We start from the raw sequence: 21436 nt of genomic DNA, 5'->3' as shown, positions 1-21436 counted from the left end.
CCTAGGCAGGCTGTGTGTAAGCCTTTAGGTCGCCCCCATTTCTGGAAGTCCATAAAGCAAGAGGACACTGGTGCTGGCCACCAGCCCAGAGCCTCCGTGATACCTGACTCAGTTTACATGGTCCCCTGATCGACCCATCCCCGCCAGCCTCCTGTCCGCAGTCCCAGCTGGAATGGCTCCAGAGCGGTCTCGTGCCGTTCCCACCATCACCAAGCTCCTCTTAGCCTCCCCCAGGGGTGAGACCCTATCACAGCCTCCATTGTGCCTCCCAAGGTAGGAATTGCCATAGCTCCGGCACCCAGGTCTGGCCTGACCCAACCCACGAAGGTTCTAGCAAGTGCTAGGAGCTACAATCTAGAAGGATAGGGCAATCTTTGCCAGGAGAGAACAGCAGATAATTGCTTGCCCTTCCTGGCCCCTCCCACCCCCACCCCCACCCAGCCTGTTCCAAGTAGAGTGGTTACACACGGCCTCTCCTGAGGTGTCTCACAGGGCCACGCAGCCGTATCCCCTAAGGAACTGTGGCCATTTGTCTGTGTTTCCTTCCCTCTCTTTCTGCCTTACTCCCCTTTCTCCCTCACTCTGGCTTCCTTGGGATTGCACTACCACTCCCCACCCCAAAAAAGTATTAGTACACAAGCTCTGCTGCAGGCTCCGTTTTCTAGGGCTCCCAGACAAGCCTTGCCCCAGAAGATGGGCACCCCGCAGCAGAGCAGTGAGGGGCTGCACGCTGGGATGTAAACTACAATCTTATCCATTCCCTGGAATGGGTGTTTGAGGCATAGTCAGTTATACGCGTTTCCTAGGACTGCTGTAACAAATTACCACAAACTGGTTGGCTTAAAATAACCAAAATTTATTCTCTCACGGTTCTGGAGGCCACAAGTCTGAGATCAAGGTACTGGCAGGGCTGCACTCCCTCCCCAGGCTCTGGGGGAGAAGCCTTCCTTTCCTCTTCTAGCTTCTGGTAGCTGCTGGCACTTCTCTGCGCTCCTTGGCTTGCGGCTGCATCCCTCCATCTTTGCATCGCGTCTCCTCTGTGCATCTGCCTAATCTCCATCTGCATCCCTCCTGTAAAGGACACCTGTGATGGTGTTTAGGGCCTGCCTGGATAATCCAGGATGAGCGCCTCATCTCAGGATCTCCAACTTAATCACATCTGCAAAGTCCTTTTTCCAAACAAGGTCTCATTCACAGGTTCCAGGGATTAGGCTGTCGACATATCTTGAGGGGGGCGGGCACTTTCCAATCGACCATACCATCCTCACTTTCCTGGTTGGAATATGCAGTAGAGAGAAAGAAAAAAAAAAGAAAAGTGAAACGCTAACTTTACCACCAAACAGTTCTAGGGAGAGAGAAGCATAAGCAGGAAAAAAGTGCTAATGTTTCCATTTCTGGTGCCGACTGGGGCACAGGAGAGATCCCACTTTCAATCTTCATGTCAACACGTGTTGTTTCTTCCTCGAGAGAAACAAAACTGAATAATCCAGCATCGCCGAGTGGAACAGCTCACAAGTGGAAGAGCCGGGGTTGGCTGCATGCCCCTGGCGCGTGGCAATGGGACGCGCCCACCCAGCCCCTCTCTGGCCTCCCGCCAGCTCTTTTTGGCTCCTTTGGGCCCCAAAGCCCCCAGCCCAGCCATAGCTGGAGTGGAACTGTCAGTGGCCCCATTTAAAACCCATCTGTGAAAGGCTCATAAATCACACCCTCGGAAAACTCACTCCTCATTATAACTCGGCAGAGAACAACTCTGTTCAGAGATTTAAATAAATGTGAGTGTGTAGTAGGTTGGTTGTTTTATCAGTTGGTTGTTTTTTCTATGTAGGAGGATTTTGCATCATATTCTTTCAGCTGTTCATGTTAATAAGGCCAGGAATAATTACAGGCCTTTCTCCAAATGCAGCAGTCTCTACCGTCAGATTAAGCAAGTGGCCGATGAACACTTTTAGTGTGATTTCAGGGGAGCCAGCAAGGCTTAGAACCCCAATACCTCTCCCCTCTGACCTTGCAAAACAACTAGGTCAATGTCCCAAATTCTACAATTAGAGCTTCCTTCCTTTGGACCTGCCCATGGTCAAAACACTAATATTGCTGGAAGGGGCCACACTTTTAAGCAGGGTTCACGTATACATTTATCCTAGCATTTTCTCAGAGCAAGGGTTATGGTGGGAATGCAGGATAATCCGTTGGATGGGACAGGGAGACACGATTAAGGGGAAGGTGACTGATCACATGCAGGGTTGAATCCCTGAGAAGGTCCCTTGTGCTTCTCATTTTACAGTTGAACTAAATGTATTAAGTGCCTACCTTGTGTCCAGGGATGCGATCTTCCTTATAGGTGATCTCATTTAATCCTCACATCCACCTGTGGGGTAGGCACCAAAGCTCCTCCATTTATAAGTCAGTTTGTTCCCACCTAAAGTGACACCAGACAAGTTACCAAAGTGTATATGTCTGTGTCAAGTTAAGTTTCACAAAAGAACTGTCTCTAGACCCTGAGAAACTAGTGCTTTGGGGCTGGCTTGCTTCACAACAAGATCTCAGACACGACATATTTCTGGAGATGGAAGAGATCTCCAGAGCGGCCACAAAATAGACAGACAGACATGTAGACAGAGGAAAGCTGAGTCTGAGAGGGGGCAGGGAGGAAAGGAGGGAGGTGGGGTTCTCCAGGTTTCTTTGACCAGAAGCTGAGCAGGAATCACCAAGAACTAGGACAGGAGTGGTCAGGAGCTGGCTGAGAGGCCAGGAGGGAGACAGGGCTGCAGTAACCAGGTATCTGCATGGCGGGAACTGGCCTGAACCTATGGCAACAGGGAGGCGGTAGGGCTGTCCTGAGGTAGAATCCCGTAGGGGGACCGAAATCTGAGATTCTTACTCTAAGAAAATATCTTTGAAGGATTCTGGGGTGAACCGTATGGAAAAGAGGGGGCTTTAGCATCTATGGGTAAAAGGAGATGTAGACCCTCTTTGGAGGAAAGGCTTCTCAAGTTAGTTTGCAGGAATCCCACAAATTAAAATCAAGCACAACCTCACGAACAAAAATCAACAAATACTTGGGAAGGCAAGTCACTATGAACAAAAGCCAAAAGAAACAAGAAACAGCAGCTGTAGACCCCCAAGGACTACAGATGTTTCTATTGTAGCAACAGCATGCAGAACTGTGAAGTATAAAACATCTAAAGAATGGATACACTTATAATGTATGAATAAACAACAGGAAAACATTAGGCATCAATTGGTAGAATCAGGGAGAAAAAGAAATCGATCTTTTAAAAATTAATAACAAAACTGTTGGAGAAAAACGCAATGGATATAAATACTGAAGAAGTCACCCTTTTATGTATTATTCACCAGTGGAGGGAGTTCTCATTTAAATTTGCATCTAGTACTTTGTCAGTCACTTTTTTATATTCTTTGCAAAATTCACACAGATTATTGATTTTTTTTTTTTTTTTTTTTTGCGGTACGTGGGCCTCTCACTGTTGTGGCCTCTCCCATCGCGGAGTGTAGGCTCAGGGGCCATGGCTCACGGGCCCAGCCGCTCCGCGGCATGTGGGATCCTTCCAGACCAGGGCACGAACCCGTGTCCCCTGCATCGGCAGGTGGACTCCCAACCACTGTGCCACCAGGGAAGCCCTATTGATTATTTTTAATAAAACAAATGTTTCTGTACCAATGGAAAAAAACCCTCAATTGGTAAGTTAAACAGTAGATTACACTGTTAAAGAGAGAATTCATGAACTGGAAAATATATCTGAATAACGTATCCAGAATACAGCAGAGAGAAAGAGAGAAAGATATGAAAAAGTATTAAAGATATGGGAAAAGAACAAGAAGATCTAGCAAAGAGCTTGGCAAACTATGGCCTGTGTGTCAAATTCATCCAGCCACCTGTTTTTGTAAATAAAGTTTTATTGGAACCACCACACTCATTTGATTGTGTATTGCCCATGGCTTTTTTTACAATACGATAGAGCTGAGTAGTTGTGACAGAGACCATATGGCCTCCAAAGCCTAAAATATTTACTCACTGGCTTTTTACAGAAAAAAAAAAATTACCCCTGGTCTAGTACATACATGACTGGGAACCCAGGAGGAAAATTTGGAGAAAAAGAAAGAAAGGTAATATTTTAAAAGAGAATGACTAAATTTTCCAGAACTATTTAAAACACGTAGCCACATCGCCAGAGAGTACAACATATTCCAAGCAGGATAAATAAAAAGAGTTGTGCTTGCATTACAGGTTGAATTTTGTCCCTCAAAGAGATACATCCAAGTCCTAACCCCAGTACCTGTGAATATGACCTTATTTGGAAATAGGGTCTTTGCAAACATAATCAAGTTAAGAATTTTTTCTTAAGGCCATGCCACACAGCATGTGGGATCTTCGTTTCCCGACCAGGGATTGAACCTTCGCTCCCTGCATAGGAAACGTGGAGTCTTAACCACTGAGTGCCAGGGAAGTCCCAAGATAAGAATCTTGAGTGAGATCATCCTGAATTTGAGATGGGCCCTAAATTCAATTGTTAGTGTCTTAGACAAAGAAAAAGGAGAAAAGAGAGAGAGAGAGAAAGGGGAAAGATATTAGTGATACAGACACAGGGAAGAAGGCCATGTCAAGACAGAGGCAGAGATTGGAGGGATGCAGCCACAAGCCAAGGAATGCCTGGAGCCATCTGAAGCTGGGAGGGGCAAGGAAGGATCCTTCTCTAGAGCCTTTGGAGGGAGTGCAGCCCTGCTGACACCTTTATTTTGGATTCTGTCCTCCAGACCTGTGAGAGAATAAATTTCTGTTGTTTCAAGCCACCAAGTTTGTGGTAATTTGTTACAGCAGTCCCAGGCAAGTGACACAGATTTTGTTTAGTGTGGTAGAATACAGATGATTCCAAATTTTTCTGCATTCTCCATTCTCCATACTAAGAGATGTTATTTATCTCCCCTCCTCTGGAATCTGGGTTGGCCCGTGGTTGTTTTAACCAATAGAATATGGCAGGAGTGATGCTGTGCCAGGTCCAGGCTAAGACTTCAGAAGCCCTGGCAGATTCTGCTTTTATGCTTTTGGGAGCCTTGATCTGCCTCGTGAGATATGCAGCTACCTGCTGTAAAGAGCCCATGGAGAAACCAGAGCAGAGAGAGGGGAGCCCTGGGACTCGATGGAGGAAGAAAGGCCCCACTATCCAGCATTCCAGCCAGCCCAGCTGTCTAGATGTCCCTGCCACCCAACACTCTGGAGCTGGCTTCTGGCTTTGCCTCCCTCCTGTCCCCTTCCAGAGCCTGGTTCTCAGGACAAGAGCCCTTCGTGCCTTCTCAATCCCGAGGCACTCCACCAGACGTAGTCTTGCCCAGGGCTTCTTGTCACAGGTGGATGAGCTATCTTGGATGTCCCAGCCCAGTCGAGCCCCAAGATGACTGCAGCCCCAGGCAGCAGAAGAACCACCCAGCCGATCCCAGTCAACTCACAGAATCACGGGCCAACGAGGCATTGACAAATTTGAGTAAGAGATGTCCTGACAGATATAGGTGTTGCAGGCAAAACCAGGTAAAGATGAATGGTTGGTTCTTAGTTCCTATTCTCAGTAGATGAGCTGATAATAATAAACTATTCAGACATGAATGAGTAGGAAGTTCACAGGCAAAGTTAACTCTTGGGTCTTAGTAGCATATGACTCTAGTTTTGTTAACCATACACAAGGAGTGTATTGTTATTATTATTCACCTCTTTTTTACCTATGTAGATAAAACTACTCATTAAATAAAGCAAAACATCAAATGAATAAATATTGAATTAAAAAATCATTAAAACAAACTCATGTGGTTAAATATGTGCCTCAGGACCAGAAATTTGACCACCAGGTGGAACTGTAGAAGCAAAGTGGCATCTCATTTTGGGTAATCACGCACATCTCATCCCGTAGTCAGAAAGGAAAAAACATCGTACCTGAGACAAACAGACAAAACAGGGTCAGAAAAATGAAGGAAATCTTGAGCCCTTCCTGTAAGTTACTAGCTCCCTAGCAAAAACAACTTTATCCCAGACTTTGGCAATGCTGCTGTTTGGAGATTTACCAGGACCTTTGTGGATATGACAATCGTGATGAATTTGCTGTTTTCTGCCATGCACAGACTTAACTGTAATCTCAGTAACCTTGGTAATTTTGTGGATTTCTTTTTCCTTTAGATACCTTTTTGTATTTTTATTTGATGATCTAGTCCTTCTAGCCCCTGGAGACTCTTTACAGATCTTTTTAAAGTATGCTTCTTTTCGAAATGCTTTTGTCTCCAAATCTTCCATTTATAGAGGCCCTGAACTCAGAGACAACAGGCAGAGTAGAAGGTGGGAGCAGGACCCTGGATGGAAAGTAGGAGAATTAAGTGAACATCTATATGCTGAGCAGCCAAGTTCTCCCACTCAGTTCCCAGAACACTGGAATGAGGTGTTTTTTCCCCAGGAAAGAAATGGGAGGATTTGACCAAAAAGAAACTAAATGGCCCCAGTTAAAACACTTATAGATACTCATAGTTGGGGACCCCAGTGAAAAAAACAGATAGCCTCTCAATCACCCCACAGGGAAGCCCAGATGCCCACACGTCCTTCCAAACTGCTTAGAGCTTCCAATCAGGCCCATTCTCTGACCTGTGGACAGACCGAGATCTTTCCCTTGTCTTTGCTTGTTTGCTTTGCTTTCTGTTCTTGTTCTATGATCTGTTTCATATTAGACACCATCCTCTAACATCATGTTACAGACTTTTCTTCCCTAGCATTCTAACATGACCTGGCCTCTAACATGATAGGTAGAAAACAAACAATTGAAAAAAAAGACATATGTGGGCAGTAGAATCAGAGCAGCAAATAGTATAGCCCCAAATTCCGAGAACTTCAGCAAGTGACCTTATTTGGATATGTAATTAGTTGTTATCTTGAGATAAAATTATCCTGATTCAGAGTGGGCCCTAAATTCAATGACTGGCATGCTTAAAGGAAGAGACAAGGACACAGAGACACACGGGAAGACCATATGACAACAGAGCCAGAGACTGGAGTGATGCAGCCACAAATCCAGGAATGCTTGGGGTCACCAGAAGATAGAAGAGGCATGGAAGGATCCTTCCCTAGAGCCTTCAGAGAGAGCATGGCCCTGATGACACCTTGATTCCTGACCTCCAGAGCTATGGGAGAATAAGTTTCTGTTGTTTTTAAGCCACCAAGTTTGTGGTAATTTGTTATGGCAATGCTAGGAAACTAATACAAGCCATGCTGCTAGAGACGCAAAAGTTAGAATCTAAGGCCTGCCAGAGAGGAGGAGCCTTGAGGCTTCAAAAGCATTTGACTGGGATCTCAGGATCTCAGGACCTGAGAGAAAGGGAAATCAGATTGAGTCTGAACACCAGACTAAATCTCAAGGGTGAACAATGCAGAAACATGCATATGAAACATGTGGAACTTAGTGTAAAAATCTAACATAGGTATAACTGGAATGCAGACAAGATGATGGAGGGAACCAAAAGAAGTGATATTTGAAGATTTACTAGCTGAGAATTTTCCAAAATGACAAAAGACATTAAACCACAGAGTCAAGCAGGATACATACAAAGAAAATTGTTTCTAGGCAAATCAGTAAAACTAATGGAAACCAAAGACAAAAAAAAATCTTAAAAGCAGTTAGAGAAAAGAAAAAATACATGACATTCAAAGGAGTAACAACGAGACCAACAACTGACTTCTCAACAGGAACAATAGAAGCCAGAAGACAATGAAATAGGAAGGAAACTGCTCAGTCTGCAGGAAAAGGAGTATCTATTAAAAACCTGCAGCATGGCTTCCCTGGTGGCGCAGTGGTTGAGAGCCCGCCTGCCGATGCAGGGGATGCGGGTTCGTGCCCCGGTCCGGGAAGATCCCGCATGCCGCAGAGCGGCTGGGCCCGTGAGCCATGGCCGCTGAGCCTGCGCGTCCGGAGCCTGTGCTCCGCAACGGGAGAGGCCACAACAGTGAGAGGCCCGCGTACCGCAAAAAAACAAAACAAAAAAAAACCCTGCAGCAAACATGATATTTAATGCTGAAATCAAGCTTTCCTCTTGAGATCAGAAATGAGGAAAGGATGTCTGTTCTAACGACTTCTCCTCCAAATTGCATTGGAGGTCTAGTCAGCACCATAAGGCAATAAACAAATAAACTAAAAGATACGGTGATTGTGAAGCAAGAAATAAAACTGTGATTATTTGCAGACAACACGGCATGTTCTTTGGACAACCTGGTAGAAAAGCCCTCTCATCCATCCCTGTTGCAGGTATAGAGATGTGTCCTGGAGCAGAGATTATAATTCTTTGGGGCTGCCCACAGGCTGTGGGAAGGAGATATCCCTGGCTTGACTTAGCTGCCTCTGGCCAGGTCAGACTGTATCAGTGTCGGGGCAGGTAGGAGGGGGAACCAGCAGCTGGTGGGCTGCATGCAGGCGCACTAAGCCCCACAATGGGGCCCTTGGACACCTGTGAAGGTCTGTGCTCACCTTGAAAGCATCCTCACGACTGGGGTGCGGGGAGTGACATTAAATAGCAATACAAAAACATGATGACAGGTTGAGAGAGAGACCACAGAAAAAAGAAAAGTTTTATATGTTAATACCTTCGATGTCACTTTTTTTTCTGTTTTTGAAGAAACCTCACATTTTCATTTTACCTTGTGCCGTGCAAATTATGTAGATGGCCCTGCTTCCCTTTATACCTCAAGGCACAGCTTAGACCAGGTAAAGTCTCAGTGATAATAGAGGAGGAGGGGAGAGGAGATGCTGAGGCAAACACATGTGAGGCTGTCCTCTTGAGTAGGTCAGAAGATCACAGAACTGGCCGAGTCCCCTTTGTAGCTCCTGGCTTTCGTCTATAATGCACTCCTGAGACCACGCACTGGGGTCAAACCTGAGAGGTTGGAATAGCAGAGGTACCCTTGGAGAAAAATTCTTATAAGATCCTAACTTACACTTTCTCCTTTAGATATATTTTAAAATTTGTAAATAGTTTGGTATTGGGGTGGGATGAACTGCGAAACTGGGATTGACATATATACACTACTATGTATAAAATAGATAACTAATGAGAACCTACTGTATAGCACAGGGAACTCTACTCAGTGCTCTGACCTAAATGGGAAGAAAATCCAAAAAAGAGGGGATATATGTGTAAGTATAGCTGAATCACTTTGCTGTATAGCAGAAACGAACACAACAGCGTAAAGCAACTACACTCTAATTAAAAAAATATTTTAATAATTAAATAAATAAAAATAGTTTGGTATTTGTAAATAATTTGGTCTCTTTCTAAAAGATAAGAACCTTTTTTTCACAAGGTTAACTACAATATCATTATCATACCCTAAGAAAAGAACACAACCTTCTGAAGCTGCACTATGGGCCAGCGGGGACCGCCACCAGGCACAGTTCAGAAAAGGTCCTTCATCAGCTAACGCACCTGAGGTCCAGTGTGATGGCTTACGTACAGTACGTAAGCAGACAATACACAAAATCAAACGCGTGCATCTGTGCTCAGCTAGAGAGTCCTTCTGTCCCCAGTGACCTCAGGGCAGCTGCAAATGGCGGCTGAGATATTATCCCTCCGGAAGCACAGGCGTCTCCTCTCTACATAGAACGTCCTCACTTCCTACCGGGACTCAAGGAGGAAAATTGGGTAGACATGGAGACCCCTGCGGATATTCACTTCCTTAGTCCAAGTAATTGACATTCAACCTATGTATCTTTCAACTCAGTATATCTAGGGACATGCAAGTATTTTGTTTGTTTTATGGTCATTGCTACAGCCTTTTGGCATTTGACATTGTGAGTTGAACTCATGTTTAATGCATGAACTCGGGGAAAATTTGATAGATAGGATAGATTGCTAATATGTTTAAGGAATCGCTTACAATTATTAGGCTAGACTCAAAACAGCAGAAACTCTCTCCAGATAAATGTGCAAGTAGCAAGTCTTCTACAAACTGTAGCAAGTCTTCTACAAACTGAATAACTCAGCAAGTACTCGACCTGAAAGGAAAGCTCTCGGAGCAACTAATCTTGGCTTTAGCTCATGTTCCTACTGACCCATTAAGTTATACAAGGGCATCAGTCACTGAAAGCTAAAATTAACACTCACGGGTCTTGCCAGAGAGCTCTGATACCTCCAGTGGGAACTTTCCATGTGCTTGTGACAGACCAGCATCCACTGGTGTTGCCATGGGGAAAAAATAAGAATTGAATTTCCTGCCTTGGTTTTTCCAGCAACTGCAAAGTGGGCAGTCTGCTTGGCCTTTGGTGATAACTCTGCTTTGGTAACACTGACTCAACAAATATTTATTGGCCATCCACTACATGCCCAGTATGATGCCGGGTGCTGGGGGTAAAGAGGTACACAGGACAGACAAAGCATGCACCCCAGATCCAGAAGATCTGGGCCCCTAGACCAGCCTCAGTACTCATTAGCCATGTGGTTTGGGGCCAAGTCTCAAAAATCAAGTAGATTCTAGGCACTGGAAGAGTTCCTAGTGAAGGCAACACTCCACACCAAGTGAGTAAGAGCTGGATTAAATCCCAGCTCTGTCCCTTACCAGCTGTGTGGCATGAGCCTGTGGTCATTTAGAAATGGCCAGAAAGGAAGAAGCAGCAGTTGGGAGTGGGTGAGTGAAAGGGAGATCTGAGAGTTGGCTTGGTTATCATTTCTTCTTTTCTTTAACCAGAGTGTAACTTTCATATAGTTAAATATTGTAACTTACACAAGTCTTAAGTATGGGGCTTGATGAATTTTTCCCATGAATCTCATGTAACCACAACCCAGATCAAGATACAGAACATTTCCAGCACCCAGTAGATATAATTTTTAAAGTGAAAATACCAAAACCCAAATCTCAGGGCCTCTGATAGGTTACCACAATCAGTGCTACCAGCCACAGAGCTGATTTCTGACTAGTGGAGATGAGCTTATAGTCTCATTCTTCTGGTGACCAAGAACACTACTTATAAACTAGTCTGCTGGACGTGGGTGTACAGATGAAGCCCGTAAATATGACTTAGAACAGAGTTTTAACGTGTACTAAGCTAACTGGCCGATCCAAGGATGAAATCTACACTCTTGCCCTCTCCTTACCGCCAAACTCAAATGTACTAGTTACCCAGGCCAGATTTTCCTTGTTATAAAATTTATTAAATATTTATCATAAACTTGTTGCAAGGCAAAAATAAAAGTTGGAGGCATATTATCCACTACAGCCAAAAGGTGGAAACAACTCAGATGACCATCAACGAATGAATGGATAAAGAAAATGCGGTATATCCATGCAATGGAATATTATTCAGCTGTAAAAAGGAATGAAGTCCCAATACATCCCACAACATGGATGAGCTGTGAAAACGTCATGCTAAGTGAAAGAAGCCGGACACATAAGACCACATACCATATGATTCTATTCATATGAAAGTCCAGAATAGGGAAATCCAGAGACAAAGTAGATTAGTGGCTGCTTAGGACTGGTGATAGGAGTTGGAGGATAGGGAGTTAATAGCTAATGGGGTTCCTTTTTGAGGGGATGAAAATGTTCTAAAACTGACTGTGAGCATGATTGCACATATCTCTGGACACACTAAAAACCACTGAATTGTACACTTCAAATGGGTGAATTGTATGGTACATGATTATAGTTAAAATTCACAACCTCCTTAGGAGGTAGCTTCTATCCCCAATGTACAGATCACAGAACTCAGGGTTAAAGAGAAGCCAAACTAGATTTGACACCAAATCTTGCCCTCTTAACCACTGTGCAAATACTCATTTAAAAAAGGCATTTTTCACATTAGAAATGATTTCCATAGGACATCGTTTCTTATCTCTCAGTTGATGAGAAATAGAATTACTAGCTCAAAAGCTGTGAACATTTCTAAGAACCTTGATGCACATTAGAAGGCCAGATTCTCAGTCAAGGTCATCATCAGGATGGAGAATGCCTCCATGGCAGGGACTCACTTTTATCATGCGAATGCCTGGCTCTGCGCCTGGCACACTGTGGCCACCCAGGGATATCTCCTGAATGAGTAACAGCATGTTTGCGAGCAGGAGAGTGGGAGGGCTCCCCAGTGCAAAGAACTGCACTCCTTTTGATACATGATGTACAAGCTCCTAAGTGAGGCCAGCTCTAGACTACACAAGAATAATGAGCGCCTGGAACACGCAGCCCTCCATATGTCTGCTTTAGCCACCTGCACACGCCAGGTGACTCACCACACAGTCCCCTGATTTAGTTGACTGCGAGGAGGTCAAAAATGACTTAATAAGTCACACCACGGCGCATCTGGGTGACCACACACGGGGTTGGAAATTGCATCTATTAGGTAGTAGTTCAGTGGGAGCATTTTTTAGCAAGTGCAACTGTTTCTGTTTGGATTATTTAATAACTTCCCTAGTAAATGCTGATTCTCCATATAAATATTAGCAACTGACATACATAGTCACAGTTCACCAATGCCCAAAATAAGTTAGACTGTAAACCCAATGCCTCTGGAAGCTGTATTAACCAGTGCAGGCCACGAAGTTGCCTTGACAAGCCCGGCCCTACTTCTCCACCAGGAAACAGTTGTACCCATATCACAACCAGCTAAAGAGGTTTGCACTGCAAAAACCTTGGGATCTCAATGAACTGCTTTTTCCTGCAGAGCAGTTTGGTGGCAAGAGGGCCTGTCTTGAGAATTTCACCACTCAGGTGCCAAACAACCTCATCTGACCTGTAATCAGGTGGGTCTATGTTCCAATGGGTTCATTCTTTCAGACTCTAGCACATGGGGTTTTCCCCAGTCTTTACTGCCCCTTAAAAAAAACCCAAACCCTTCGGTTATTAAAGATACTCCTTTTAGTGTTACCTTACCCACCTCTTGTACTATACTATTCAGGGGTCTTTAAAGGGATGGAATTATAACTTGTATTATCAATATAGGAAATACCTGGAGGAAATGCAGATGCCCTTTGTCCCACATTCCACAGGCTGCTCTCCTGTCTATGAAACTATATCAGGTCCTCCTGGCACAGTCAGAGGAAGGCTGAGAGGCGGTCTTACCCAACCAGACCTTAATGATTTTATTTATTCCACATGGCCTAAAAACATGTTTGAACATAGCTTGCCATAATTTTTCTGGTGATTTCTATGAGTCACTTTTTAATTATGAATTATGGTTTTTAGAGACACTCCTGAGAAATTTTACCCAAGGTTCCCTTGACAACCATCTCATAAAGTATCTAAAGTGAAGCTGCTTCCACAACCAATGCAGAAAATCAACTTTAAAGCATAGATTCCTAAAAGATCCATTAGTCATCTTTGCAGAGCGAATCTCAGATTCACACATGCAAAGGGTCGCTGAGAAATCCAGATCCACCCACATAACTAGCAAAATACATTTGCTGTCAAATAAGGTTCAAAGGTTTTTTTACAAATATAAATTTTCTAACTTCACTTGGAGCATTTTTTCTTTTCTCCTAGCTAGGGATTTTCTCTGTGTGTCTAAATTATTGCCTTTCTACCCTCGGCTGAAAGTTTTCAGCTTTTACAGGATCTGCTATGTCCACCGCAGGAAGGATCTTTGCCTGCTGGATCAATTCAGGCCACTCAGAAATTCAAGTGTTTGTGCACGATAATGAGCACAAATTTCCATTTCTGGGATTTACTTAGGAAAATCCAACTGCTGGATCTCAAACAATCAGGTAAGGTCCAAGTACTCTTAAATGACAGTTGGGCGGGGTTAGCCTGGAAATTCTAGCACTTTCTACAGGTGCAGCTTCCCCGGCTTCCACTTTCCTTCCTTTGGCAGAGTTGACAGCTTCTGCAAAAATAACGATGTAGACATCAAGCTAAACAGAAATATAAATAGGTCAATTAGCTTTCAAAGGAGCACTCTTTATGTTGCTTAAACAGGGAGGTATTTTCTGGTCAATTACTTTAAGTAGACATCAATAAACACTAAAATTATTTGTGCATGGGGAGCCATGGCGCTGGGCTTTTCCCTCCCTGGCCCCCAACGGTCCAGGGAGTAAAGCAGACTCACACAGGCGCTTTCCAGTGCTCACTACCGTGTTTAAAGTGTTCAACAAGTGTTTGAGGCTCTCGCTTTCCGTCCAGACCGTGCTGAGAGCCCCAAAAGACGTGGCACCTGGCGCCTGTTGCCTCGCCAGGTCACCGGGCCACTCCCCTCCGACGGCGTTCACCACCGCCCATTTCTTTCCCCACGCCGTCTTGCTATTTATTCAAAAGTTAGATTTCGCAATAAACTCTTCCAAGCATCCACCTTCCCCCGCCCCCCACGCCCTGCTCAGGGCCCGGCAATTGGTAGGAACGCTTCAAAATGAAATGCAAGATTCAAACTAAGTCTCACACCACCATAATAAAGCGGTTTAATGAGCTTTGATCTTGGGAACGGCGTAGCATTTGCACAACTCCATGAAGCCACGCGCACACTCACACCCTGACCACCCCTCCCGTAAAATGGAAAGCGAAGACAAAGTGCCCCTGAACGTGAAAATCTGCCCGGACCCCGAAGGCTCACCCCGCCTGGTTCAAAAGCTTCTGGGAGAGAAGTACAGAGAATTCCGTAGGCAGATTAAATAATGTCTTTGTCTACACCCGCTGGGCGAAAAGAACGTTGGTGCTATAACCAAGATTATTTTGTTTCCGCTCTCTAAAAAATGAAGACGGTGCTGGAGTTGGGGCCAAAAATATTCATAAGCCACACAGCTTGAATCCACCCTGTAGTTTATCAGCTAACCGATACTTTTGCCAGGGAAAATATTCTTGAATTGAGGAAAAGCGTTAAATTTAAAATTCTCCTTTTATACGAAAACGTGCTCTAACCCGTACCTCCTCCTCCAGGGTATTTGCTCTGGCACCTAAAAGGAATTCTGTCTTGGGGCAGTTAAGAGGGGGAGAAGAACGGCGGAGGGGAGCTGGACCTTCTCCCTCGATCTGGGAACCACGCCGGATCTCCCTCCAAGAAAGCTGAGCCGCCAGCGTGAGAACTCGACTCCAGATTCGGTCTAAGAGCGCGCGAGCTGGGGACGGCTCAGGGATCTTTGGCGACGCCAGGATGAAAGTACGGGCCCCTTAATTTCCACCAGACTTCCCTTCATCCACATACACCAGCTCTCACCCACTCCCCAGACCTCACGCGGACCCCGGGTCCCTCTGGTCCCTACTTCCCACGTGGAAAAAATCTGGGGGGAGGAGCGAAGACGAGGCCGAGCGTGTACAGGGAGCACGGGAGACCGGCTAGCACCAGACGAGGTCCGCACGGCCCCACTCACGCAAGTGAGCGTGCCGCACACCTCCCAGCGCGCACAGCCGCGTCCGCTCCAGCTCCCCGCCCGCCTGGCTATGTGCGTACCGAGGCCCTCTCCAGTGTACATTGCGCCCCACCCGTGAACGCTGCGCGCACGCGTGCTCTCGAGTTCCCCACTCCCTCGTGCACTAAGCCGGCTCCGTGCGCACCGAGGCCCCTGACCCCTCTGTGTTTACTGAGCCTCTCCAGTGGCCGTGCGCGTTGCGCCCCCTTCCGCCAACCTGCCCAGGCCGCGTTTCTAACCACGCGGGCGATCCCGAGACTCAGAGCGCAAAAGGCGGGAACCACACCGCAAAGTCTGTCGGAAACAATCTCCTTCTGGGCCCTCACCCAGCGCGGGGAGTAGGAGTCCCGAGTCTCTTCTGCGGAATTGAGAAGACCTCTGGCGACGGGGAAGCCTGAAGCTCGGCCCGAGTCCCCGAGTGGGACCCGCAGGTTCCAAAGCCGGATTTCGTCCCAGGACAGGGAGAGCCGGCGAGGGGGCCCCGCCATCGCCTGCGTGCCATGCCGGATGGGGTGCGGTCCCCCTACCGGCGTGGCCCCCCGCCGCTCTGAAATCTGGCTTTGGCGCGCCCAAAACCTCTGACGCGGGACGGCCCTCTGCTGTGGGCGTCTCCTCCTTCTCCACGGATGGAAGAGTGTGTTCCCGGATACACACCTCTCAGGAAACCCGCCTTCCATGCCAGCCCTTAAAACTAAAGAAAAAAATAAAAATCTGCGCGAAGCAGGAAGATGCTCACGCCCCGGGTTGGGACGGCTGCGCGCGCTCAGGCCAGGCTGGAGGGAGCCGATCCAGCCGGCCCGCCTGCCCGCTGGCCTTTCTGTAACTTTCTCTACTAAACCGCGAATGAATTAGCGTACCTCTTCCTACAGATTTGTTTAGATTAGGGAGGTTTCCCTCAATGTTCGCTTTGCTTTGCGAACATTATATTAATAATTATATTAATTAAATAAAACGAGTTTGTGTCTTTAAAGCATTGTAATAGCCCTATATTATAGTCAGCCTTACATTAAGGGTTGGCTGTTACTATTATTACCTGCTAGAAAAAGAAAATTAAGCCTATCATGTTTGTGCTTTCTTTGATGTGCAGAAATATGTGTCTCTGGTGGGTAGATTTTTTTTTTAAGGAAAAGTTTTGGTTGATGTTTTTTGAAAGGCGGTTTCAGCGCCGTCGTTAATGAACTAATTAGTTTTCGGATTTCAAGGCGGCATGTCATTGATATAACCACTGAGGAATTTCAGCGCACACCAGACTGCAAAGACTCCTCCAGCTCAAGGGTTTCCAGACACGACCGCGGGCTCGCTGGAGGAGAAAAGCGAGGTTTTGCCGGGGAGCGGATGGGCTGCCTCTCCCCGAACCAGGACTTTGAGGCGACGTTTCTGTTAAGCCGGAGCGAGAGCACTCTGGGAGCGGGCTGCGGAGGCTTCGTGCCGCCGGGTCGTAGAAAGGGCGCAGGAGGTCGGCGCAGGACACTCGGCTCCCCTCTCCTTCGGCCCGGATCCCTGGCCGGTCCCTGAGCGCCGCTCCTGGGCGCCGGGCGCTGCGTGCGCTCCAACAGAATAGAATCCTCGCTCTCTCCGGAGGACGCTGGATGTGTGTGCAACGGGGAGGGGTGCCAAAGTCCCGGGCACTTTCTCAGAGACGGAGGAGAAAGCGGGGCTGGGAGACAGCGAAGGAGTGCAGAGGAAAGGGCTGCCCTCTCACCACCGCCCCCCCGCCCCCCAGGTAAAATTAGAAGAAACGTGTGGCCGTTTCCCCAAACCTGGCGCGGCTTCAGTGGCTCCCTGTGGCCCTCGCTGGGGACTGTGCTAATCACTATAATTAATTACCAGTGACACTGATTTTGATCCCTAAATGCATCGCCTTGAGTGAGGGAGAGAAGTACGCGGTAGCTACTCTGTCCCTCGGATAGGAGGCACTGCCCCGGCGGGCCCCCTCAAGCCCGCAATCCCAGAACCCGAAGTCGTCCCGGACAACCAAGTCCGAGAAAGACTGCGCTCTTTTCGGAATCCCAGGGAGCAGAGTCAGCCTCGAGCAGGCCGGGATAGGCGACTGGGAGGTGGGAATGATCCCCCACTGGGTGGTGCCTCCTTCCCTCCCCTCCCTGCCCCACCCCCCCCGCAGAGCCACTTGGGGCACCCTGCCGAGGACCGAACACACAAGCACCAAGGGACCCCAGGACCCTGTGCAGGAGGGCGGATCTGCCCTAGTTACTGTGATGTAATCAAATAATCAGATAGAAGCCGACCAACCTAAAAGCAAACACTTTCTCCTAAGGGGTAACTTCCAGTGAAATAACTTATTAAAAGCAAAACAAAACAAAAAGAAATAAACTTCTCTCCCTCTACTACTTAGGAACGTGTGAGCAGAGCGAGTTACTGTCTCGACCTCTCAAGGAACGAATCATTACGAAATGGCTCTGGATATCTGTAATTACTTTTATACAGTGGGTAGTAATATTGTAACTGTTGTCCGAGCCTTTCTGGGAGTAGCAATGACCCCAGAAAAAGTTGATGATATCTCCACTGGTCTTACAGAAGGAAAGGAGTGAAAAATCGAAGTACCTTTTCAGATAGCTCAGACCAAACGCGCCTCCCAGCCTTGAAATACTCACATTTGTGATACTGAACCCAAGCGGGATTTTCTGAAGTAACCACATCATGCTAATTGCCTGTGTAGACAAGAGTTTATAAATCGAATAGGTTCACATGTCCATAGTCCTGGGTTTCCTGCTGTCTCGGCTTGTTTGGGCGGTTGAAGTTCTCCTTAAACACCACTTCAGAGGTTCCAACCCCTTCCCCCAAATCTAGTGCTAGGCCTGGGAGAAGTCCTCCCCTCCCCACCTCCTTAGGGACGAAGTCTCTGATTCCCTTCTGCCACCGCAGCAGCCCATCCCTAGTGGAACATCTGCGCGTTTTCCCCTTGATCTCACGCGAAAGTCGGTTTCCGCGGAGGATGGGCCTCAGGTAGGCGCCGGGTGCGGCCCCGGGGAAAAACAGTTGCGGAACATCTGAAGCGGAAAATCCAAGCAGATGTGGGGCGGCCGGGCCCCGCCCCTTTCCTCTTAGGGCCTCAATTTCTTCCAGATCAGTTTCCTAATGGAAGATTTCTAAGAGGTGGGGGGTATGCGGAAGCTTGCTCGTGCGCCTCGGAGTGCGCCTAGGCGCTGGGAAGCAGGACAGACTGGGGCTGGTGGTGTCCGCAAGCGCGGCAAAAGCTTATTGGACTCAAGGTGTCCGACCCCTCTTTCCACCTGCCCTCTTCCTGCCCCCGGCCTCTCGTCATTCTAGATTCTGCCAACTCCTTCCGGGCCAGTAGGAGAACCGCCGTTTCTGGGTGATGTCCGGGGCTGAGAAGTCTTTCGTTGCCCTATGCTTCTCCCCTGCGGGCCCGTCTCCGTGCTCTGCGCGAAGCGCTCGACTTTCGACTCAAAGTATAGACTAGGAGGTACTCCCTGCACCAGGAGCCTGGAGCAAGGACTACGCAGTAGGTGTCCCAACCGGCGGCCACCGGCTTCTGATCACTCCAATTAGCACGCGTTTAGTGCTTTTTCCAATTTACACAGAGCTTCTCTCCTGTGGGTGTCCTAAGGGCCTCAGGCTTTCCCTTCGGCAGGGAGAGCCCTAGGATGACCCCATCCAAGCTCAGGGGTTCTTCCTTCGCCATTCCACGCAGACATCACTATTCTTCCCAACTGGGGAAACCTCGAAGTTCGCGCCGAAGTACTTTGTGTTCTTTCGGTGGTGCTGTGCGGGAGCCCAGGCCCATCTCCGCGCGCTGTGTGTGTGTGTTGAATGAATGTGTTGGGGGGAAGGTGATAAAAGGCCCACTTGGGCATTTGCTGGAGCACACTGTGGGCCCTAAAATGCCCCACAGCCAACCATCTGCGAATCTTCCAACGCTCCGTTATGCTACGTCTCACACCACGCGATTCGAACATGTCTCGCAGATGCAACAGCGGCTGCCACTGCTGAAGACCGGGTATCGAGATCTCAAGTACAATTTCCCGTGAAATCCGGGAACTTTGGTTTAAGGAACGTTTCTGTTCCTGTTACTTGTCGAGTTTCTCCCACTTGCACTTAACCATGTTTCTGCGATCTGGGTAATCCCTTTCAAGCCCAGGAGGAATTCTCCCGGGTCCATAATTGAGGATCGGAAATCGTGGGGGTGAGGGAAGCCTTAAATCCTCCCGAAGCCAGGAAGGTGCCGGAGCGCACACGGGGGCGGCCTGAGCAAGCGGCGGCGGGGCCCAGCCGGCAATCCCTTCCCCCCTGGAGCTCCTTCTCCCGGAAGCCGGGAGACCACGGCTGTCCCCGCAGCGGGGTGCGGGACTCCGGGCGGGGAAGCGGGCCGGGAGCCTTGCGTTTGGCCACTACGTACCCGAGCCGCTCGCGCGCCCCACCCCCGACCCTCTGTGCTCACGGCTGGAAAAAGGAAAGCGCTCCTGGATCCGAAACCCCAAGGAAAAGCGCTGGTTCCTACATGCGCCCGGCATTTGGTGGGGAGGCACCAACTCCTAAGCTCGCGCGGCTCGGTGGTTTCGAGCAAGGCCACGGCTGTGGGTTCCGCAGGGCGCCGGGGCAGGTGAGGCCGAGCCCGGGTCTGCGCACGATGTCCTGCCCACAGAGGGAACTACGACGCCTCCAACGCCATCGAACTTCTGACCTTCAAAGAGGTCCCTGGAAAGGGGTCAGGAGCGCCTGCTGCCGACGAGGTCGCCGTAGGCCCTGCCCTCCAGACGCGGGGGAGGGAGGCGAGCACCAAGTCATTGTAATGGCAGTGAGCGCGCGGAGCCGCAGGCTCCTCCCGGGCCGGGGGAGAGAGAAGGCACCTAGAACGGAGATCCTAGCGCTGGGCCCCAAGGCTCCGGCGTCTCCCCTCCCGAGCTGACCTCCAGATCAGGCCCCCACAGCCTACAGCCTCGGCACACGTCCGAGGGACCCCAGGATCCCGCGCCCTGCGTCCACTGCGGCTGCCCTCTGACCCCGCGCGCCAGGAAGCTGGGGTCCTCCCAGTGCATGCGTCCACACCGCGTCCGGAGGGTTCGGGCTTCTAGAAGGGAAGGGATGGGGGCTACCTCGTGGCCGGGGTAGCTAGGAGGATCCTCCGGGGTTGCAGTCACCGACAGTGAGGTGGGGTACACAAGAGGACTCGAGGTCCAGTGTGGCCCTGAGGGAAGGCGCCGGGACGCCCTACGGCCGGCCGCAGTCTCCGACCGCGCCTCCCTGCGCCAGCTGCTTCCTGCCCCCATCACCCTGGCCACCACGAACGCTTGTCCGATGACCCTCGCTCGGTGCTCCTCGCCCTGAAGCACCCGCCCCAGCCGGCTTCCTTGAAATTCCTGCCGCACTGGATCGGGCTGCAGGGGCGGGTACTATTGGGCCCTGTACCCGCCGCTGCCCAGGGCAAGGCCTCACCGGTAGGTTCGGCTCCCCCGCCCCTCTCTCCGTCCGATCCTTGCGTCCCCGCGGCCTCCAACCCCTCCGGGGAAGGCGCCAATCTCCTTTCGCTCTCTTGTTTACAGGAGAGAAAGAGCATAAGGGTCACTTCCGAGCCCTACTCGCGCCGCTTCCTGGGAAGGGGGGTGGTCCTTCCCCTCTGGCCTCCCCACCGCCACCACTTTCGGCTCTCGGACCTGCAAACTGGGGAGAGCGAGGGCTCGGGGCCCGCGCGGGCTCGGAGGACTCAGTCCTCCTCCGCAGGGCACTCAGGCAGCGCCCGCGCAGTACCTGCGCCGGAGCCACAGACGAGGTCTCCGTACCGCTTCCTCCCTCGCTTCCTCCTCCGCCCCTCCCCGCCGCTCCTCCTAGCGCCCAGGTCCCGCGACCCGCTCGCCAGAGCCGGTCCCCGCCGCGCGCCCTGTGCACTCACCGCGATTTCCTCCAGGCCGGGAGCGCGCGGGTCTCGCCCGGGAGAGTCCCTGGAGGCAGCGACAGGGAGGCGCGCCTGTGACTCCGGGGCCGCGGTGGGGTCGGTAGGCGAGGTTGCCCGCCCCCGCCCCCGCCGCGGTCCCTCCCCCCCTTCCTGCCCCCCCTCCTCCCCGGGCCGCGGCGGCCGAGTGCTCCGCCCGAAGGCGGGTCC

At 49.4% G+C, this 21436-nt stretch overlaps 1 long non-coding RNA gene across 1 annotated transcript; it reads right to left on the bottom strand.

Annotated features, from left to right (window-relative positions):
* Positions 1-841: 841 nt before the first annotated feature.
* Positions 842-21349, bottom strand: LOC114890897. The gene is made up of 3 exons (XR_003792380.1): positions 21227-21349; positions 2308-2416; positions 842-1272 (listed from the first exon to the last, which is right to left on the bottom strand). It is a non-coding gene; the product is annotated as an uncharacterized LOC114890897 (long non-coding RNA).
* Between the last annotated feature and the right edge of the window lie 87 nt (positions 21350-21436).

This window comes from Monodon monoceros, unplaced genomic scaffold (genome assembly GCF_005190385.1).
Source record: "Monodon monoceros isolate NGI ecotype Baffin Bay Population unplaced genomic scaffold, NGI_Narwhal_1 Super_Scaffold_11, whole genome shotgun sequence".
NCBI lineage: Eukaryota > Metazoa > Chordata > Mammalia > Artiodactyla > Monodontidae > Monodon > Monodon monoceros.
This window is presented reverse-complemented; position numbering and strand designations above follow the sequence as displayed.